The sequence below is a fragment of the Apteryx mantelli genome, chromosome 13 (genome assembly GCF_036417845.1).
Source record: "Apteryx mantelli isolate bAptMan1 chromosome 13, bAptMan1.hap1, whole genome shotgun sequence".
NCBI lineage: Eukaryota > Metazoa > Chordata > Aves > Apterygiformes > Apterygidae > Apteryx > Apteryx mantelli.
Genome location: NC_089990.1, coordinates 21,324,175 through 21,346,768, shown reverse-complemented (window position 1 = coordinate 21,346,768; position 22,594 = coordinate 21,324,175). Strand labels below are relative to the sequence as shown.

Below are 22,594 nucleotides of genomic sequence, written 5' to 3'. Positions count from 1 at the left end.
ATGCCAAAATATTCCTTGTATAATGGTCACTAAAAATTAGATTCTATGACAAGAATGGAGTCGAAATCAGGTTTCGGCATGGCTGCTGCTGTTTGTTTCCATAAAGAAGAGCTAGATAAAAGATATATGATAAAATAGATAAAGTTAGATAAAAGGTATATGACTGAGTAGACAGGCTAGAAAAGATGGCAGCTGATCCACTGTACAGAAGCTTGTCAAAAACTGTAAATAGTTCTGCTTTGATATCACAATTAAATCACTTTATACAGACTGAAATGCTTTGTTATTTGTGTGTGTCATTTTCACTGACATGAAATGAAAATTCCCAAGGCGGTTTCTATATTTTATCTAAGACTTCCTTTTCCTCATTTAAAGCTGAATGATTTCCTTCTATGGTTTTATCAATGGGCCAGAAAAGCTGATAAGATTGCTTCCTTCCTCTGTTAGATATGTTTGGACTTTTGCCATCCCACTTTGAAAAGTAATACATTTGCTCTCCTGTCCTGTGTAGCAGCAACGAGTGGGAGGCAACTAGTTTCATTCATAAAATGTAGCTAGAAGATTGATGTAAGTGACAGAAAAATAAACTAAGAGGTTTAGATTTGAGCTATTCAGGGTCTCAGCCATTGCACCTCCAATAACCTACGGCTATAAGATCACGAGTACTATGAAGCAAATCTCTCTTTCTCAAAGAACTGCCTGATTATGAACGACTGTGAACTCCCTTCACCAGGGAGGTAGTAAGGGTCCCAAACTCTCCTCCAGCCTTTCCTTTATTGTTTCACTCTTCTCTCCTCTCCCCCCACCCATTACACACTTTTTATATAGAGCTCTATTCTTATCAGTTCTTTGCACACCACAGTGAAGTAGGTGCAAGGGAGATGAACACATGACCTCATTTAATCCTGCACTGTACCTCTCCTGTGAACAAGAGTTACTAGGGCTGCAGCCAAAAGTTATTCTGCACTTGTTCTGTGGGGAAGATCTTTCCCTTCCTTCTTCATCCCCATAGCTGGAAGAACAATTTTGGACTTAACAGAATCTTCAGTATTTATCCTACATGCTCTTGCATCCCATATTGGACTTCAGCCAACATGCAAGTGAGTGCAGCAGTTACAGGGAGCTTGATACAGCTCTTGTATATAAATGTTAAGAGGCGTGAATCATTGAAGTTATCTATTTCCTGAACACAAGCATGAAGGCAGCAGCTGTTTTTACAAGATAAACAATATCACATCCTCCTGGGCGTGAAGGAAAGAACCAGTCCTGAATTGCTATATATTGCTTTAACTAAAAAGGACTCCCACCAATTGGTATAAATAAAGTTCCCATAGCATTTCTGTGTCAGTTTGAGCCATATTTAATTTGTGGGACAGTCTTCTGATACAATTTTCCTCAGTTTTGTTATGATGTAGCATTCTCATTTCCTTGTCTAAAAAAACACTTTCTGCAGTGCTTAATGGAATCTAAATTTTATGTTTCCACCCCAGAAATGGATGTATTTCACTGAGAGGTGATAAGATCTCTCTTCAAACTAGCAGGACACAGTCCATGATTGCATCATAGGTCATCAGCGTGGAATGATACAATGGGGCTTTTACACTACCTCTCTCCCTTGTTTGGATCTCTCAGCTTCAGCTGCGGCAGCATCAGTTGGTTCTGCAACCATTAGGTGGTTCTGGCTACCCACACCAAGACGGATGTGTCCAACCTTGCAGTCACTTTGTGCAGCCTGCTATGCACCGTCTTCAGGATGAAATAACCTGGGTTCTTCCATCTGCAAGGTCCCTGTCCAGCCCATCCTACATTCCTCTTGCTATCTTCTCTCTTATTTTCCTTTAAGTTCTTGTAATTGCTTGTACTCCCACTCTCCAGCCTCCCTGTTCTCACCATTTCCCAGTCCTCTGCTCTTCTTTTCCCCTCCCCAGATCCTTGACTTCCCTTCACGTCCACCTCGACCCATCTAAATTCTTTCCTTAGCTTCATTCAGATTAAAGCACAGTGTATGAAGAGCACTTCAGATGCCTTCCTTATGAGGCAGTACTAGAACCACCATTATATCCTTTGCAGTTACTTTACTCTTCCGATTTCCAGGCTGAATGATGTCCTCAAAGGTAGGCAGTTAGAAAAGTCAGTGGGACTCAGAGTCTGCTGCTGCTGCAGGGCTGGGAACACCTGAGTCATGCTGGGTGTCAAGGCTTACTTAAAGGGCTGAACTTTGTCTCCTGTGTTACAGCAAGGAACAGCCTCAAATGCTCCAGCAGGCTGTATATACCCTATGGGCCAAAGGCCTACCATCCCTGCTCCAACAAATATCAAGATACTGCAAAGCTCTGGGCATATCTTTGATTCTCCTAGAAAACCTGTGACACGCTTCCTGCCCAAAAAACTATTGTGGGAAAGGTGGCATAGGCTGACTATGCCCATGTCTTATTACATAAGAAATTCCTTTCATGCTTTTTCTTAAGGACAGTATCTGCATGATAATTGGCCTATATAAGAAATGAATTAGGCTACTTTGCAACAAAAATGTGGCCACTATATACCTACTAAGTACTTTTTTATAGTTGTTCCTTTAAATTCTCAAATTCCGTAAAAGCCTAAACCAATAAATTCTATGCTTCCAAGCTTCAAAAAAATAAAGTGCCATCCATTTAACTGCTGAGCACGGCAATTGCAAGAATATGGAACAAATTAAATTCCTAAATTATGATTTGGTTAAGTTGAATATGGCTTGGAAAAACTGCGCTTCTAGTGAAAACCAACCTCTTGAGGAAATTTAAGAGGTGAGGTCATAATGTGGGCTGCTTACTGCCAGAAGAAAACAATGTCATCCCACGCTGAACTGCTGATTGACCTGGCAGGAATTTGAATATTTGGGGTATTAAAAGTATTATTCTTCAAAAGATTTTAGTTTTCAAATACACTTAAAGCTGAATTTTAACTTTAAAAACTGAACTTTATACCTTTACCACAATAAAAGCAATATAATCAGGGTGAGAGAAACAGCGCACTAAGAAATCTTGCAAAGTAATTGGTTTTAATTTTTCATGACATAGAAATATGTGGTCTAGTGGTCTGAGTACAGTAGCAAGAGCCAGGAACTTCATATTTCCAATCCTGTCTGGATCTCCCAATGGCCTTAAGAAAGCTCTTCCAACCTATCCACCTTAGTTTTCCAGAGGGGAGAAAGTTCAGTAAGAAGCAATGGCAATCATCTAATCTTTACTACAAAGGAAGAGATCTATATCTTTCAAATGGGATGGAGAAATTTCCCCAAATTGGACCATTTAGGAATAATAATAAAAGAATATAAAATAAAATTTTGGCTTCAAAAATTTGCTTCTCTTGTGGATAGTGACAAAACTCCCTTTTCCACAGAAGTTGGACCTTTGTAGAAAAGGCCAACAAAATGCAGTAGGGATAAAAACACACAGGAACAGAACAATGTTCTATAGGAACATTATTAGTCTAAAAAAAAAATAATAATTTCCTAGATAATCAAATCCTTTTCTTTGGAGCTAGTTTCTAGAAATTTATAGAAGAAATATAAATTTCTTTATTATGATAATTATTATGATCTGCTATTTATAGATAGCTTGTCATTTTCTATTAGAACTGGAAAGACATCCTTTAAAGAAAGCAACAGACTTCCATGCCTGAAGCTAAACACTTCATTGGGTTTCTGGTTGTTTATAATTTTATCTAGAAAGTTGTTTGCTCTTGCTTTTACATTTGGCAACAGAAATATAAGATAACATACAGCAAATATATAGATTACAGAAGATGAATGAACATCAGGGCATGTCTGAAATTGATTTTTGATCTTAGAAGCAGAGCATCAGGAGACCGTTTGCTTTTCTCCTCTGGGTTACAAAGTTGTCAGTGTATGTTACATTTCCACAACAATTCTAAAACTATGCACAATCCCACCAGCCAGCACTTCTGAGAAAGATTATGTAGCATATGTAACTCTATATTGTGTCTGATCATCTACCACTGAACATATATGTTTCTTGAAAGGCATTGATACTAGGCATCAGAAACAATCTTCACATGAGTCACAGCTGTGCCAAGATAGTGGAAGAAGAATGCAGGTAGCAGCTGGACAAATGCAAATTTATATACTTTCAAAAACATATGTTTAGAAAGTTAACTTGATACTGCTGCTTAATGTATATATTCTGCCTTATTAATTAAATCAAACATTAAATAAAAACCATGAGATTGACTCTGCTCTTATGAAGTCAACTAGAATTCTGACACTGTACTGTAAGGGAATGGGAGCAGGCTCCTAGTGAAAGCTTTGAAGCTAAAGAAACTTAGCTCAAAAGCAAGTTAATTTTGATTCTCTGAACAGTGTCTTCTTTCCTCACAATAGATTCTCATTCATCCTGTTGTTTTTTCATGAAACTCATGATATGCCTCGCCTCAAACAGCCTATCTCAGATTATAAATAGCTCCTAGATAACCTTATGTCATTTGCCTCTCTTTGCTAAAGACTTCTTGGATAATTTAGTTCTTTTCCAGAACTTAACTGTATACTCTGACCATTCTCCTCATTTCTGAAAGCCCTGCTTAGAGCTGAAAGCTACAGAAGACCCACACAGTTCCAAATGAACTGGACAGGTTGTTTTTCCAGCCACATGTTGGCTAGGAATGTATGGTATTCCCAGCCTCAGAAGCATAAATGTAAAAGCTGGAAAACAGAACAACTGTACAAATCAGAAATTGCTTAGAAAATGATTTCCATCTGTAAGCAGCTTGAAAAACTGCATGTTGTGATTTCCCTTGACTTAATAACTCAATGATTCTGCAAGATAATTTACAAACGTTTTCTGCACAATAATTATTGGTCTGTTGTTCGAATATTTCTTTAAGCATTTGCCATTCCAAATGCATATTTTGAATGGTGTTCCCAGAAACTTAGGTCGGCTGATAGGTTTTAGTTCCCAAGTCCTTTGTTGACAAATCAGAGAGAGGAAATTACAGTATGGAAATAGATTTTATAAATGTAGCTTCTTTTTGAAGTATTCTTCCAATTCCAGTCAGTCCTCTGCATAAATTCATCCACATCTTATTGAAATATTTCTGTCCTTTCTTTCAGAATATCCTTTAGAATTTAAAATAAGTCCTTTAAAGTTACACACTCACCCTTCTCCTTTAAATGTATCTCTCATCTTTTCTGTAACAATGCAAATATTTTCAAACAATAACAGATAGAAAGATGTTAGGCTAAGAAGACATTTGTTTGATTTTGTGCATTATCGACCTGTTCTCATCCTGTAACCTGACTGTGAACAGTAGTGTTTTTGTTTTTTTTGCATGAGTCTTACACTAATATTCATTTCCAAGTGTTAGTGAGACAATATTGTTTTAATGCTATTTGAATTGTGATAGGGTCTAGAAACTCCAGCTCTAGACCCAACCTACTGTGATATCTGCTGTACAAAGTCAGTATTAAAAGATAATTTAAAAGACAGAAGCAGTTATTCACTCTGCTAAGGCGTGATTGTCCCCTTCCTTATATTTCCAGTAGACTTCGTACATCAGTTCCTAAACGTTCCAAGTGATTTTGTTTCCAGCACTTCCTCTGGGAGACCATTTCACAATTGAATAGGTCTCACTGTCATAAAGTTGTCCTGCTATTTAGCATAAATCTTCTGTCTCCTTTTTCAATTCTAATGTTTCTGTTTGCATTGCCCAATACCTCTCTTAGAATGGAATCTCTGTTAAAAAGGGCCACAGTGGCGTTTTGATGGTTTGGTTCTTTCACAGTTCATATTTCACACTTTACAGGAAGTAATAAGTTCATCACAATTCTCTTTAGTATATTTTGAAGTTAAATAAACAACTGAACAAAGCCACTGGGACAGTCAGTAACAGAACAGTATCAGCCTGCAATTATATAAGACAGAAAAGCGTCTTCCTCCCAGGCTTAATCTGTAATGTTTTCTTTTTGTACAAGCCTATTCGCCATTGCACTGCTCTCGCTATCATCATTTTTACATCATGTTTTGTTGACCATCCTACAGTCCTTTTTCACTTCAGTTAGCATTTATTTAAGTGAATTTACTTCTGGTTGATAATCTGGGAGAAGACGGTGACAACCTGCATCATTGCCTGTGTTCAGACCAAACCAAAGCCTTCAAGCACACACCTGTGAGGTTAGATTCTTCTTTAGTACAGGGGGAAAAGAGACGTGCTTTTGAACTTGAGTTCCAACATTTCTGGCAAATTTTACATGGTAATTGACAACTGTGAAGTTTTGCCTGTCCAAAGAGAAATTAAAAATGTTTTTAGGTTAGGATTTTTAATTAAATGGTGTAGAGAAAACTAAAACATCCCTTTATTTGTAGGCTGGGCATATAGATACTATAGATGCAAAGCCTAATGATCACACTTTTTTTTAATTATTGTTTTCTAGTTGATACATCTAAACCTCAGCAGATGAGCTCTAGCAGTAGATTATCCTATGAGTCTATATATGTGAATCTATTGGTCACTCCACTGTTCAGGCAGAAGAAATCTTGCTTGCTGTTAGAGTGAAAGCAAAGTGGCTGCCAAACATCTGAGAGAAATTGAACACTACCCACTTCTAATCTGCAGCCTGAGTGGACAGCTAGTTGTTGTCCTCTTCTGTCTAGACTGATGTTGTTCCCCACCCCCACCTCTGTGTAGAAGGGTCAGCCAGCAACCTGCAGGCCAAAAAGAAAATGGTCCAAATGACTAACGCTTTTCATTCAAGTAATCAGAATTCACTTGCACACTCTTTTCTCCCACCTCCATCAAAACATCAGTAACAGGAAAGCATGATTTTAAAGTTGATAGCTATGAAAATAAAATGCCTGCCAGAGGTTCTAAGAAAAAGCATGCCCTGGTTTTAATTTGCATTACGTAGAGGGCCTCTAGAAGTGAAAAAGCATGTGGTGTGCTCGAGGCCCCTTCCAGCTAAAGGACTGGAATGAGAATAAGTTCATTTATGCTCTCATTTTACTTACAATCCTTTTCATGTGAAGGTGTGCTTTTTTAATCTGTTTCATCCTTAACCCTTTTTTTGGGTTTATACCTCTAATAAAAAGCTGTCATCCAAAGAATGCAAGCCACTCTTAAGCTTCCCAAATTATTCTTACATTGAAAAAAGGTAGGTATTACATGCCTTCATTGACAGACTGGTAAAGTGATTTATGGCAATTTATTTTTTAAAAAAAAGATGAGGGAGATGTCTAAGTTTGCATGCCACTACTTTGGTAAGAGCAACTTACAGATAGTTAGAAGCTGATTTTTGAAGGGTTGATCACTCAGAAATTCAACTGAATTTAATTACTAATTTACAACACAAATATGACTAACTATGAAGTTCTACACACATAAGGAGACTGCTGCCTCCATAGTATAGCAGTGTGGCTGTAATGAATTAAATACAATTATTCTGGCAAGCTGGAAAGATTTGGATGTGGTAAATTAACATTAGCCTGAAGTCAGCATAGCATAGTGAATAGGTCAAGATCTCAACAGAGTTGAGCTCTAACGAGACTGGAGTAATGCCATGATAGATCACAATATCAATGGAAGGAACCTGGAGAAACGTAATGTTGATGAGGTCTCATACCTTTAATCAGTTTTGAAAATGTGCATTTTTGTCATTTAAAAACACTAAATCTTCTGAAAAAGAGTTGTTCTTCTACACTTCAATCTCTGTCTTTGTTATTTGTGAGGTGGGAGGGTATCAGCTTGCAAGATGACCCTATTTTTATTACAACAAAGCCTTTAGCATTTAACTATTATAATACTTTTTTGTATCCAGTAGATTAGATATGAGAATTTGTATAGTAACAGCTGTGATTAACCACACAAAATGTCTCTTTTTAGTTCCCATGGCATTATCTCTATTGACTACTGGAATTTTTTTCTTAAAAAAAATGTTAAGAATAGCTGCGAATTCTATTGTACTTTTATTCGTTTTTAATAGCTTAAATGTTCTGATTCATGGGAAGTGCTTTTTGCTTTTAATGACACAGTATCGAACAGGTTTATGTTAAATCCTTAATCATATTCCTCCTGTCTCAGTTTTTGCTCTCAGGTATAAAAACAGAAATGTTCAGAGAACTACAAGCATGGAGAAAGATCAAGGAGACAGTTAAAAAAAATAAAGTACACATAACTGCAATGAAGATTACTGATAAACACATCACAGTAGATGTAGTAATCATAGACTGATGACCACTCTCTTGAAGTTTGAGTTTAAATTTGACTGAGTATTTGACTGAATACATTGGAGACACAAAGCTTGAAAATACCTTGCAGCTTACTTTTAGTGAAATCATTTTTTTATTACTGTAGAGTCTAGAAGACCTGAGATTGGAATCCAAGTCTTCATAGCTACTATGCACTTAATACACTAGATAATACATTTGACAAATACACAGTTAAACACAGTCTCTGCCCAAGAAAATATAAAATCTAAAAAGTATAGAAGGAAATCTGGAAGAAGGTGGTATTTTTTCCAGTCTACAGGTTTTGAACTAAAACAGAGAGTGACTGCAAGCTTAACCCAAAACATAATGGTTTCTATGGGCTCTGGCTAGACTTTTGGATTATATCAACATTGTTTCCAAATGTCACTTCAGTAACTGCCAGACTGTACACAGTAAAACACAAGGGGTTTTGGCAAGGTGGTGCAACAGTGAGTATTCTGCCAGGCTGCGCTGTGGAATAGGAGGTACAGGCAGCAGGGACACCACTGATCACCATCATGAAAGCCTGCAAGAATATATTGAAGGATTCTGTAAATCTGGGTGTTTTTGGAGACTTCCTTCTGTTTACCAACAGTGCGTTTTTATGACACCCCAAGGGCAATCCAATTTTATGACTGGGTAGTTCATCAGGGAATGTGGCCTTAAGGACACTATCATAGGCATTCTTATCCATACAGATGAAGTCTAAATGACTTATTCAATGTCATATTTGAATCTAGATCTAAGCTTCCCATAATTCAGAGATAACCTGTTCCTCTAGTTTGAGTCCTCAAGAAATTAAATGGTTTAGTTCATCCAAACACATGCAAGTTTGGATGCTTCTCTAGGTCTCTTGAGTCTGCAAAAGTAGGGCAAGAAATCTCATAAAAATGTGTGCGACTTCAAGGGAAGTTCCACTCAGGGTGTGGCTGCAGAATTAAACCTCATGAAGTGCTAGTTTTGCTCAGACTACCTTTTCCAGAAACCTCTCTGTTGAGCTGATTCTGGGCATACGCTATTGGGTATGTATGTTTGAGCTATACAGACATCCTCTGAACACCCCAAGGTGGGGTGTATTACATTTTATGGAGGATGAAAAGAAAAACACAGATGGTCTTACTCTCATTTTAGTGGTTTAAGAAGACTTTAATTAATGAACCAAATCCATAGCACAGCCGAATAAAACTAAAAATTCAAGGTTGTCTATACATTCCATCCTTCACTAAACCTGTATGTCAGAGTTGGCTCATACTTTTTATAAAGACAATGGACCCATGATCGTTAGATTTAATTTTGTACTTTCTGGTTTGATTTTAATCACTATTTTTTAAATAAAAATAAATTCTGATAGATATTATAATTTATAGTCTCATTTAGTTCATATTGCTTTTTATAATGTATTCTTAGAAACTTTAAATTGAAATGGTTCTTTATTAATATTGCATTTTCTATTTTGTTTACACCTACAAAATTACTGCTTTGTTGTTTTAAGACTTTTGATAAGTGTGGAACTCTTAATGCTGAATTTTCTCAGAGAATTATTTGCTTTGAGAAAGAAAAACATGTCTAAGGGATTACTTACTTCCTATAATGGTTTCCACTGAATATACCAGGCAGCATCTTTGTCTCAGTGGATGCAGAACACCCCTTACTTCAATGGTGTCAGAACATCATCTACTAACCCAGATGCGGCAGTACATGACTTTGCTGATGTTTTCTCCATGTATAAGAAATACGGCTTCAAAAAAACCCCAAGCACTGTAGTGCAACAAATGTTCATATGATTAAAAAGCGATGCTAAATGGCAATTTCTGAAAGAACACTTCTCAAGGTCTTGCTCTTGCAACAACTTCATCCTGGTAACCTAATCATTTCTGTCTGACTTATGCAGACACTAGGATCTGTTAACACAGACAGAAGTAGTTCCCTTGTGGTTATCCAAAAATAAAGTGAATGGATTTTTTTACTTGTTTTCTCATCATAGATTTGATCCTGCCACTTTACACAAGCTAACTATCTCAGTGATATCAAATAAGAATGCTGACATGAATAGGACTACATGACAGACCCCAGTATCATTTCAATCAGAAAAGTCCCCGTATAGTAGAAAGCAGTTGCAAAAGATGTTTACTGCTTTCAATTTTCAGCAGGGCACATTAGGCCAACATTTTAAAGCTTCAAAATAGATCAAACTGTACAATCTCAGATGAATACAATGTATTTGCTTGAGATTTTAACAAGTAGTATGTAGCCACAAGTCCCCTGAAAAATCAAAGATCAACCTGTTTAGAATGTGCTTTACAAAACAGTCTTCAAAGCTCTGGGTTCTGCAGACTCTAAGTGGCATGTTAAAACACACAATAGGTCAAAAGGAATAATGTGTAACATTTTGACTATTTCAGTCTGTTCTCTCTGTTTGTTTCCTTATTGAACTTGATGTACTGAATATAAATAACAAAATTTGTAATCTTGCAGCTTTTGACAGCTGCAGAAACTGTATGCAATAGCAGTATGAAAACCATGCTAACATTATTGAAAGCTTACCAGCTTCCTTCCATTATTGTTACCACCTCAGTTAAGAAATCATTATAGGAGTGAACAATGCAAAGATATTTTTAAATGGAAACCTGTATCTCATGATCTTGTATTCACCACCACTGTGAGTTAACAGTTCAATAAGATGCTTAGCTTGTCAGTGAAAAAATGAATACTGACTTCCACAAGCTCTGTAAACGCTATTTCAAATAATTCTGAGGCCATCCAATTCTTTCTTAAAATGGCATATCAACCTGCCTCTCTCTTTTTTTTTTTTTGATCGGGCCTTTCTTCTTTTATCTCTGGGTCCTGAAGGATATATTATGCATAAATGTGTATAAAATACATTTCTTTGTGTATTACACAAATACTCATTCAATTTCCTCTGAACATGTATTCCACATGCTCAGAACTTTTGTTTTATACTGTCTTTTGACACAGATTTGTTCAAATCCAGACTTCTTAGTCACCTGCTTACTCCTCACATACAGCTCACCTCTTAACTTACCCAAATTATTCTAATCTATTTATTCATTCATTCTACATGCACATATCATGCTCAGCTCTTCTCACCTGCCCCCTGCCAATGCTGCCATCTTTCTCTTCTCTGTCTTTAGCTCGCTGGCCCTGGTCTAGCAGCACGGATACTGCAGGGGATGATGAGGGCACCTCAGTGGGTTTTGTAAGTCTCAAACTCTCCCCCAAGCAGGGACAAGGGAAAGCAGGGCAAGCCTTACCATCCCCTCAACAGAACCAGCCAAGCTCTACATAGCTCTGACTCCTGCTGCAATGAGAGGGAGGGCTTACACTTTTCCACACTGCCACTTTCAGTGGTTCCCATGCAGCAGGAGAGCACTGGCTGCGTACAGGAGTCTCACTACCTACCCTGTGATAAAAGCCTGTTATTCTCCCCTTCTGCTTAACCATCACTGGTTTATACAGTCCAGTTTTTCGCAAAGTATACTCATGAATTTGAGGACTGAAGTTAAAAGTAAACCCATGAGAAGTTAATTTGGGTTATCATTGCTCACAGGGGGCAGAAAAACAATTTTAGATCTGAGCAAAACAACAGTAGCTAGAAGTGCCTTTAAGACCTACAGGAAGCAAACAGGTTAAATCCTGCTTAAATCATCATTTTTGCACTCTAACCTATCTCTATATAGTACTAATCATATTGTCCTGGCAGATAATTGAAAACATTTTTTTTTTTAAACTATTTAAAACTTAAACTCTGAAATAGAACTTTAAAAACCTGGAAGTAGAGCTTCTATACCTATTGAACTATTCTATAATTGATTGGTTTATGTAATAAAATTTCCACCAGTGAAGGGGCATGTCCTGTTTCAGAACATTCCTGAATTTTACAAGGGTAATGTGATACTCAAAACTAAATCTGGATTTAATTTTGTAATTCCTCATTACTTTTACAATAGCTAAAGCTTCCCAATCTGTAACTTTAAATGGAATAAGGAGATTGAAATACAGATCTAGATCCCAATTTTGTCTGGTGTCCATGATAAATATCAAGAGAAATTAATTTGTCAGTTATTTTGAAAATATTAGCTAGCAACAGATTAACCAGGATATAGTAGTGTGATATTAATTTTGCCATAAATCTAGAAGCTACATCCTTTTAGTATTGGCTCAGATATTTTATTTTTCAAACTGGTTGATTAGACAAATTTGTTATCAGAACTTTATCAGTATATGAGATGATACTAGGATTTCTGGCCTCACAAAACAGACAAAAGAAAAAGGACACCAGAAACAAAATTAAAACTTAAATTAGCACCTTTTACACTTTTAGCATCTGTTATCACTGGAACATAAAATATGACTTTTGACCACCTTAGCAGTTTAGGAAACTATCCTTCATAAGTGAAGGCCCTCAATTCCCAGTGTACACAATAGCTACTGAACACAGTACAGCACTAGGCCCAGCTTTGAACTCTGTAATGGCCATCTCCAAGCAGAGCATGAGAGAGCCCATAATAGAAAGGAGAGGATGAGGGAAGAGCCTGGCAGCAGAGGTGCAATGGACCCTGGAGGGTATACTGTTCATAACAACTCAGCTAATCAACAGTCTAACCTACCTCCTGCTAAGCTGACATTGTGTTTCAGTTGATAATGCAACTTCTCAGAGCCACTGTGTTTCAGAACAAGTTGTACTTGGCAGATTGCCACGGTGCTGAGTGATCCTTCTCCTGCAGGATTCCAGAGCTTCCACAAACACAACAGGTCACTTTCCACTAATGTGACATAAAAGAAAGAGATTGAAAATGTCAGTGTTGACATTGGCTGCCTGCTGAAATCAGTATGCAGAACCAAGCTCTGTTTACAATGCAGATATGTTAAAGTGAAATCACGTAACTCCCTCTAGCCCCATCTGACATCACCCTCTCCCACACGCAGTCATGCTGCCACACTGAAGAGCTGGCTGGAGTCTGAAAAGAATGGTCATATATTAAATCATTTGAATTATTTTTAATGAGTGAACATCTAGCTTTAGGATGATGATGGATGAAAAAGTAATGCTATATTGCCTTGCTCCTAGAGAAAACCTAACTCCATCCCCAGTACTGGAATGAATGGACAAATATGCGGCAACAAGCACTTCAGAAATTTCTCTTGGCCTTTTTTAAAACCAATCTGCACAAATCACCGTTTGGTAAAACATTTGAAGGATTTCTTTTTTCTGTTGTTGTAGGGGTTTTCCCCCTTTAATATATTTAATAAGAGAAAAGTATAGTATTTTGTCTGTAAATTAGTGCTGCATGGATTGTCTTGTGATGTAAGTTCTTGTATAGGAGGAAATAACTCAGTCTTAACTATTTGGTTTAGTAATGTAATTGAAGACACTTGAACCAAGGTTGACCAAACACTTTTTTTTCTTTTCAGATGGGATGAAAAGCTACTATAAATGCAGCTTTCAGATTAGACAAGCAAAATTAATATTTTAAGTAGCGTGAATGTTAAGTATGAATGAGTAGAATAACATATAAGCTGATGACCTGCAAAAATTATTACTTTTTAATATCAGAAAGTGTGATTGCAAAACCACAAAATAGAAGACGAAAATTTGTTAAAATACTTTGGAAAGTAATCCATCGGTATTCCTACCATTATGTTAAATAATATGTTTTAGAAGGGGATATGTCAAAATACACAGGGGATTACTTATTCATATCTAGCAGGCTTACAGCTATCTAGATTCCTCTCCCAAGATCTGCTGTGTTTATACCAAAGAGAGCAGATGCTTCAGAAACAATCAGAAGAACTAGATCAGTTTACACAATTAGAAATATAACCCACAGTACAAAAGAAAAGATTCTGTAAATTTAAATCAAATTTAACATCAGGATGTTTTGCTTCCTAAACAGACTTCTGAAACAACAAAAGAGCAGTCTCAGCAAGCCATTCAGTATAAAATACTGCTGTAAGTATGTCAATGATACTGCAACCATGCATCATCCTATATATCCCATTATTTTTACATTAATGAATAGCTCAATTCTGAAAAGCTGTGGAGACATACAGGAGAGAGAACATCAACAGATCAGCCAGCCAGCTCTTTTGATTTTTAAAAATTCTCATTTATGTCATGCTTCTGTAGACTAGTTGTGCGGCACCAGCACAAGCTGGCTTGCCACTGACTGCTTATATTGTTTGTTTATTTGTGCCCACTTATGTAAGTACTGGAGCTGGCTGCCTACCAATTTCCATATCTCCATAGATTATCTCCTCTATTTTGATATATTTTCTGAAGCCCTGAGGCGACTGACTATTAAAAGGAAACTAGAGTCTTCTTCTGAATCCTTGCAGTAAATTTAGTAATTTAGTTATTGTCAAAATTTCTCCTACTGGGGAAGAGGGATCCCAAATCAATTAATATTTGATCATTATCATTTTTGTTTTGGAAACAGCAATAGAAACCTGCATCAGCTATTTTTAATGGAATGTTGGTCTTAAATATCGTTTGGCTTTCTTGTGGTCTTAAATATCATTTTAAAAAGGTGTTATTAATTTGTATTCTTTTGAAATTGTACTATGTGCTATTTATTAAGCCTCTTATCATAGCAGTATAAATAAATCTAAAAGAGGATACAATTCTCATCCTATTACGCTTGCAACTCTTTGTCTTGTTTCTGTGAAAAAGTGGCCAGGTACACTGTTTCAATCCAGAAGCTAAATATTATAGTCATGCTCAAAAATGCTCTTAAATCACAGTCATAGTGAGGCTAAAATTTGACTCTTGGTTGCTTTTCTGTTGCTGAGTATTTGAATCTCCTATTATGCTGGTCTGACCTCGTGTGTTTCATAAACATCAAACATGAGAAACAAAGAGAAAACAGTACCAATGAAGTTCTCCATATATATTCACTTATAATTCCTACTACCACATCAACTTGAGCCAGTTTCCCTGTGGATCTAAGAATGGAAAATTTGAGTAGTGCTGCTTTTCCAAATTCTAGTCTAATCCCTCCCAGTCCAGGAAACCAAAATCTCAGAAAGGCCTTGTCTTTCACAAATACACAAAACCTACCCAAGACACTGAATAATCAATCAGGTGGCTGGCCGGCACTGAGCTACCTGCTATTATGGCTACAGAACCCACTGTGAAAACTGACCGTTGATTCTGCCTCTATTCTTTAACCACTTGTATGCCCAGGTGAGGACCTTCTCTCTTAACCTCTGACAGCTTACCTTCTGTGGGAGCCTTTGGTAGGGGTGAATTTTTGAATGGCTTTTGGAAATAAAAGTAGACTGTATCAATGGGATTTATTCACCTGTTGAGTGACTTCTTTAAAGATTCCAATAGATTTGTGACAAAAGTTGGGTTGATGCTTCCCAAATATATAATATTTATTATGTGCCCACTTACTCCATTCTTATAGTAGTTTCTACTAATTTGCCTGGTACAGGTTTCGATATAATGGGATTAATATCCTTTGCATATCACAAAGACAGACTTCTAAGACAGACTTTCAGTATTTGGCTATAACTAATAGCACATCAGTGAGCAACTGGGATCTTTCAAAAGTCACCAGTGTGCACTTGAATATTAGGTTGCTGCTTAGAGAATTTCCAAAAAGAAAGTAATTTGACCTACTGAAGACTGAGTGCAGGAACTCACTTAGTGTAAGAGAATTCAACAAAAAAATCTTAGAGAAAGCTTAAAGTGAACATGCATAACATAATTACTATATTTTCTATATCTTTAAGTTCTCTATTTTGCTCAGTTGTAATGCATAGTGTTTAATAAAATCCAAGCAGTGTCAAATCGACAGGGTATCTCTAGACCTGCAGACTAAAATATAGCATGGAAATATTCAAGCGTGTTTTAAAGGGTTAGCTCAATGCCAAAATTAGTCTAGCTGGGTGTCAGGGAACTCAATGTTAGGCAATTTCATCAACAAATCACAACCCTACCTTTGTTGAAGATGTGTCAAGTCACCCATCATAACAATAGCTCAGGAATGCTGGGCAATTTAAAAGGAGCTATCATGGGTTTTGATCTAATAATAACATATTAGCACTTAATCAAGATTTTTGAAACTGAAAATTTGCCCACAGGACAATGGAGGGCACTGCAGAAATACCTGTCACCACCTATGCTACACTTGGACTGGAGGTTATAGTGTGTGTTTACACAGCACAATGTTGAACAAAGTAGCTGTATAGCTATTTCGCAAAGGCTTCTGACCTAATGAGCCTGAGCAGGGTGCTCTGCTAATGCAGCTGTACTGCTTCCAGGACCTGGCCTAGCTCTGCACTGCGCAGTACCATGAAAATATCTTGAGACCCTCTACTTACTCAGAGACCAGGCATGGCAAGCATAACAGCCATGCTAACTTCTCAGATCACCTTTCTAATATACACTAAGCCTGGTTTTGATAACAAATAAAAACAGTGTCTTCCTGTAAGGAAATATTGATATGAATCATCCTATTTAAGAAAAGGTGTATTAGAAGAGAATGAATCATTGTTTGTTCTATGCAGTATTCCAGTACAATATAGATACAAGTATTATTCACCCAGATGTGTAGTAACTTCATTAAAGCACTGCTCCTAAGTATGCTAGCCACAGAGACATTCTCCTTCTGGAATTTATAACTACTTTATTCTGTGAACAGATGTTCTATTCTGTACATGCTGATACAAACAAAATCATATTGTAAGCAAAATTGTCAATCTAGTATTATCAGGTGCATGTCTTTTTTTCCCTCCTGGTAGTCTGTCCACACAAAATGAAAGCACCCAATCATATTTCATCTTGGAAACTAAACATTACCAATCCTGGCTAACATTTAGATGGGAGATCATAAAACCCCGAATCACAGCTGATGTAAAACAAAGAATCGTGACTGATTATTCAATAAATATTAGGCCTCAGAAATCACAAGCCTGACTTTATTTAGTCCTACTGTTGCAGCTAAATTGACATGGAAATAAAAAAAAGCACAAAGGATGGACTCCTATACTCTGGAAATAAAATAATTTCATAGATAACTACTATTTTGCATTTCTAGAAAAGATAGGCAAGAGAATAAAAGCTATCAGGATCATTTCTTTCTTTCTTTCTTTGTGATCTGAATTCATTAGAAATAAATCTATAGATTATTTTCCTTTTCAAAACTGAAAACATCCAGTGTTGACAGCTCAGTAGCAAGCAAAGATACATGCCAGCAAAGTAAAAGAGAAACAAGTAATTCAAGAAACACATATAACATTTTCTTAACCTAAAACAGTGCTCTTTACAGAATTATAAAAAGTAGTCTATTAAAATGTAATTAAATCCCCAACTGAATTTAGCCTACAGGTTTTCATTATAAACACTGTTTGCACCTGTAATAGGATAAAAGACACATCTAAAGCTAGTAAATTATGTAAAAAGGGAAATGGTCGTTACAGCCCAACAGGATGGAAGAGTGGCAATAGCATATTATTGTAATTAGGGACTTATATCCTTTTCCTGCAAAAATGAAAGTCCAGTTTCCCCTTACAGTAGATTTGTATATTTTATATTTAATATATTATAGACATCCCACATATCAACTTTTCCATTACAATGATTAAATGCAGGATAAATACAGTCTTCAAAGTATCAGTTGCTTCTATCAAATGACAATAAATTACTTATTCAATTCAGTATTAGGCAAACAGTGCTTTGATACAGTTGATGGACTGATGGAAACATAATTGGTAATAAATATTTTTCATTTCAAGAATTTGGAGGGACTGATCCTATCATCATGTTTGAGCTAAACATAGTAACTACATGAATTAAGTTCATTTCATAAGGTGTAAGTCTCAGTAAGTCTATGGTAGATGAGATGGGAGCTCCCTAATGGAAGACATGCATCCCCTCTCGATATTAGGCTTGTTCATACTTGCATAGTGTCTAAAAGAAAATTAAAATCAAACAATCTTGATTAACAGTCTTAGTTACTATTTACATTTGTTCTAGCAAATGCTAGATTTTTATCTGAGTACGGATGGCGGAAAAACTTCCAATAAAGTCTAGTACATTATGCATCATCTATATAGACAGAAAATAAAATTAACCACAATTTCAAAGTAAGTTATATAAGGCTTACGTCCATAAAGCATTAGTAACTGTTTCTGTTTCCTTTATTAGTAGTTACATGACTTCAATTTATAGAAAATTTATAGAAAATTGTTACAAAATACTGGATTTAAGAGTTTTTCCCTTCATCTGAGTTACAGTGTTGACTAAGAAGAGGAATACTCTTCATCCACTTTGAAATGACAGTAACTCATTCAATTGCCTTTACCGAACTGAGGCTATCCCCAGATCACAACATGTTGTGACCAGCAAATCAACCCCACCAGAACTCCTCACTCAGCATCACTCACCGGCACATGGGGATGACTTGTACAGCCAATGCTGTGCAAGACATCTGCTATCAAGCCTGTACAAATACTAAAACACCCTCTATTTCAGTAACACTGTATTTCTATTCTATCTGAGGTTCTTTAACTTGCAAATGGCAGGGCAGGATTTTCCCCTAAAAGTAGCAGCATTAACAACAACAACAACAACAACAACAACAATTTGCCTTTTGTTCTAATCCATTATAGCCATTAGCAATGCAGGTGTACATTTTTAAGACATTATTACCAACCAATAGTTCTTGAGTTATGTGTGACCTGTGAACAGTTCAAATGTGGCCCCATACCAAACTTATGTCACTGGATTGGCAGCTGGGCTGTTGGTAATTCAAATACTCTGCTACAGGAAGAAGTTAAAAAGTATGGACTACCTGACTGTCTTCAGATTTAGCTGTATACTTGCTCAGCACTGTCCAACAGCATCCAGCAATAGAACCCTTAACAGCTGTTGATATCTTCCCTCCTTCAGCCCCCTGCTCTTTGGAGTATGTTTCTTACAGCTTTATCTGTATGTTATACAGCTAGCAGAAATGGGCCACATGCCGATAAATGTATTACTGCAAAAGAGCTGACTGGGTATAAAAGTCCAGTTTTTAGTTAATCTGTTTCTTTACAAAGGGACTCATTTTTACAAGAAATAAATTGTGTTTCTAGATTCAATTACTCCTACAAACTCTGAATTCTTTTACAACATCACAGAAAGCAGTGAATATCTGAAGTGCACTACTGTTGTGCCATGACTACTGCTGGCTGTACACAAGGCAAAATCTTGAGTCATGAACTCAGCGCCCCTCTGTCATTCTTTTGAAACCTTGATCTTGTGTGTGAGTCAAAAGCTAAGGATTCTCTTAAACAACAAATCTCTAGAATCTGGTTCCTGAGCATCAGCTCATCATCTGTGAACTCCCTGCAAATATTTAAAAAACAAGCCAGAACAGTTGTGTTGACTCAACAGTGCACTGTACCACTTTTTGGTCAGGTAATTTGCACAAGAGGAGTCTCTCTGTCATTAAAGACATTGCAAAAGGGCCAAATTCTTACCCTTTCTGACAGTCCAAAAGAATAGCTCTATTAACTGCGCTAAAATGTAGATAAATTTATTAAATTTTTGGCATTCTTACTTGCTTCTGCTTGTACAGGCAGGGTCTAGCACCCTGTATCCCCTTCAAATGAAATCCTAAACACATGGCAATGCACAAAAATGAAGAACACCTTTCAAAAATTCTAGTCTTCCATTTTTGTAATTCTAAATACCTGAGTCTTCTTAAAAGTGTTATTTTCATGAATTTCACATTAATATTTTTCATGCATTGACTGCTATATACGCACAAACATTTCATGTGTACTGACAGATCACAAATATTTTAGCATTCTACATATTTAAAAGCAAGCCAGAAAATTTATCAAAAGCTATGCAAATAAAGTGCACCAATTTTTGCATGCAAATTTACACAAGCAATTCAGATTGCATGTACACATCCATGGGCCTAAAAATTTTTAGAAGATGCTTTTGAAAAATATGGTCCTTGTTAGAGATTCAACAGGGTAGGCATTGCCTACTATACTTGGAATCCAAAAGTTACAATCTTTGTTACCTGTTGTCCTTTACTTTTGGAAAAAAAATTGTATCTGCATTTTGGTTTTAGACACTACCAGCTTTCACTGCTTTGATGTCCTAACTTGTAGCAATTTCTGAAACTTAATATTCAGAAATATTTCCTGTAACATTAATCAGTAAATCACTTCAGGAATGTGAGCAAAGATCTGAGAAAAGGCATACGTTATTATATTTGCATAAAGGGACACACCAAATTACAAGATACAAATATAGTTATTTAGTATAAACATAAATCATAAAACCTTGTTTGTCTTTACTAAGCAGTCTTACTGATTTTGGTGAAGCTGCTCTAGATTTATGAACTAGCTAAGAACAGAATTTGTTGCAGGCAAAGGGGAATGAAGTACACTCATACTCTGATACCCTATAATTTTTTTTGCAATGAAATCACACCTTTGCCTCCCTTTTTTGCTTTTAAAACTATAACACACTAGTGTAGGGTTCTCTTTCCATAGCTTGCCTAATAAAAATTAACTGATATGAACAAGCACATTACTCCACCCTAACCTCCCCTTCTAGGCTGCACCAACTCCCAAAATAGCAGCACTTGTGCCACTCAATGTCAGTTCAGTTGGTGGGTAGCATCTCTAATGGAAATATTTTCATAATGGATTGTAGATGCAGGAAGAGTAGTATTTTATTAACTGTGTGAATAGGAAAAATGAATATTTTAATTTACAATCGGACAAATAATCAAGCATGTTTACTAAAGAAATGTAATACTTATTTACAAGAAGTTTTTTCTTTCATGTGTTGTATACAACACAACTCTGATTCCTTCTAAGGGATATAAACAAATTGCTATCATGTATACCTGTTTCTCCACTCACAGAGGAAGTCAAATACCTTTTGCTGGGTATTGCTCAGCCTCTGGAGTGAGTTTGCATGGACTGAGTTGTAGCATCAGCCTGTTCTCAAATTGTATATGGCACTAGAGACCTGAGTTCATATTCCTACTTTTTTCTGAATGCTCATCTTAGTGCACTGATGTGCTGAAACCCGTTTTACTTTATATGTTGCTGTATCTAAAATACATGAAGCTGATTACACTTTACAAGTGCACAAATTTTCTCACGAAATATGAAATTGTCTCACCTAAGAGCCTATTAAAGACCCTTAAGAGAGTGGATAGTTAAACACGTATTTCAGCTTTGCCCATGCAAACTTAAGTAGCCTTCAGCAATTTCCTTTGTTATCTGTACTCATTCATTAATCCAACACATATTATTTTAACAATACTATGATGACATGATGTTGTTGTAGAATACTATCTCGTATTCGTTTTAAAAATAATCTTTGTCAGCTCTTCCACAAAACAGAAGAAAAAAGGTTTCCTATGAAAAAGCCCAATCAGCCAACGTAACATTTCTTCCACTTAATAGCAACTTCCTTCATTTTAAGAGATTAGAAACTTAACAAATCTCTCTAAAAACACTGTTTTCCTTTTTCCACATCAGTAAACAGAGGCAAAGAGAGATTAAGTGATTCAAGCCTGAATTAAATCCAACCACCCATTCTAAATGTTATATTTCACTGGCTTTCCAGAAAGCACCTCAAAGAGTCAGGAAATTATACTTGATGCCAATATATTTGTTACAGTACTCACAAAAGGTATTATAAAACACCAAAACTGTTCTATTTTTAAACCCTTCAGATTTATGGTTGATAGTAATGTTATTAACTTCATTAATCATATTTAAATCTTTTGGGGACATACAAACAAACTAACCTGCAGACCTTTGTAGTACATACATTATAGTTTTTTTTTTTTTCTGCTGAGTGTAACACTGGTTCATAAACATGTGGTCAATATACAGAGGTAGTGGCTTGGCTAGATCACAGACATTTTGAAACTTGTGTAATTAAAAGCTGGGGTTCCTCTGAGGTTAGTGCTTTTTAGATCAAGAAAGACTGGGATGGCAAAATGTCTCCTGAATCCAATAGTAAGGCATTTGTTCTAGCAGTAATTGAAAAATTAATGTTTTCATTATTCCACTAACAACTACAAAGGTGGAAAAATTTAACAATTCCAGAAATGGTTAATTCTTCACTGAATGACATACAGTCTTTTACATTACTCACGTTGACAGGAAATACAGTAGATAAAACAGCAAACAACATGTAGGCGATGCAAACAGTATTATCCCTAAAGAAGTATTAATAATCCCTTCCTGCAGGAATCTGCCTTGATTTGCTATGAAGAGAATGGTAGTTCAAGATACACAAATGTGACAAAACAGTGGAGGATACATTTCTCAACCCACTAGGGACAGGAATTGTCCAGACAGAG

General features: G+C 36.3%; 1 protein-coding gene across 4 annotated transcripts in view; it reads right to left on the bottom strand.

Annotated features, from left to right (window-relative positions):
• Positions 1–22,594, bottom strand: part of NXT2 (nuclear transport factor 2 like export factor 2) — an 84,010-nt gene that overhangs the window by 44,263 nt on the left and 17,153 nt on the right. For 2 of the 4 annotated variants that reach the window (XM_013940265.2, XM_013940267.2), the window contains exon 3: positions 12,866–13,021. The exons of the other annotated variants lie outside the window; for them this stretch is intronic. The gene's annotated coding sequence lies outside the window, so the exon portion shown is untranslated. The remainder of the gene's footprint in view (positions 1–12,865; positions 13,022–22,594) is intronic. 4 annotated transcript variants of the gene reach the window in all.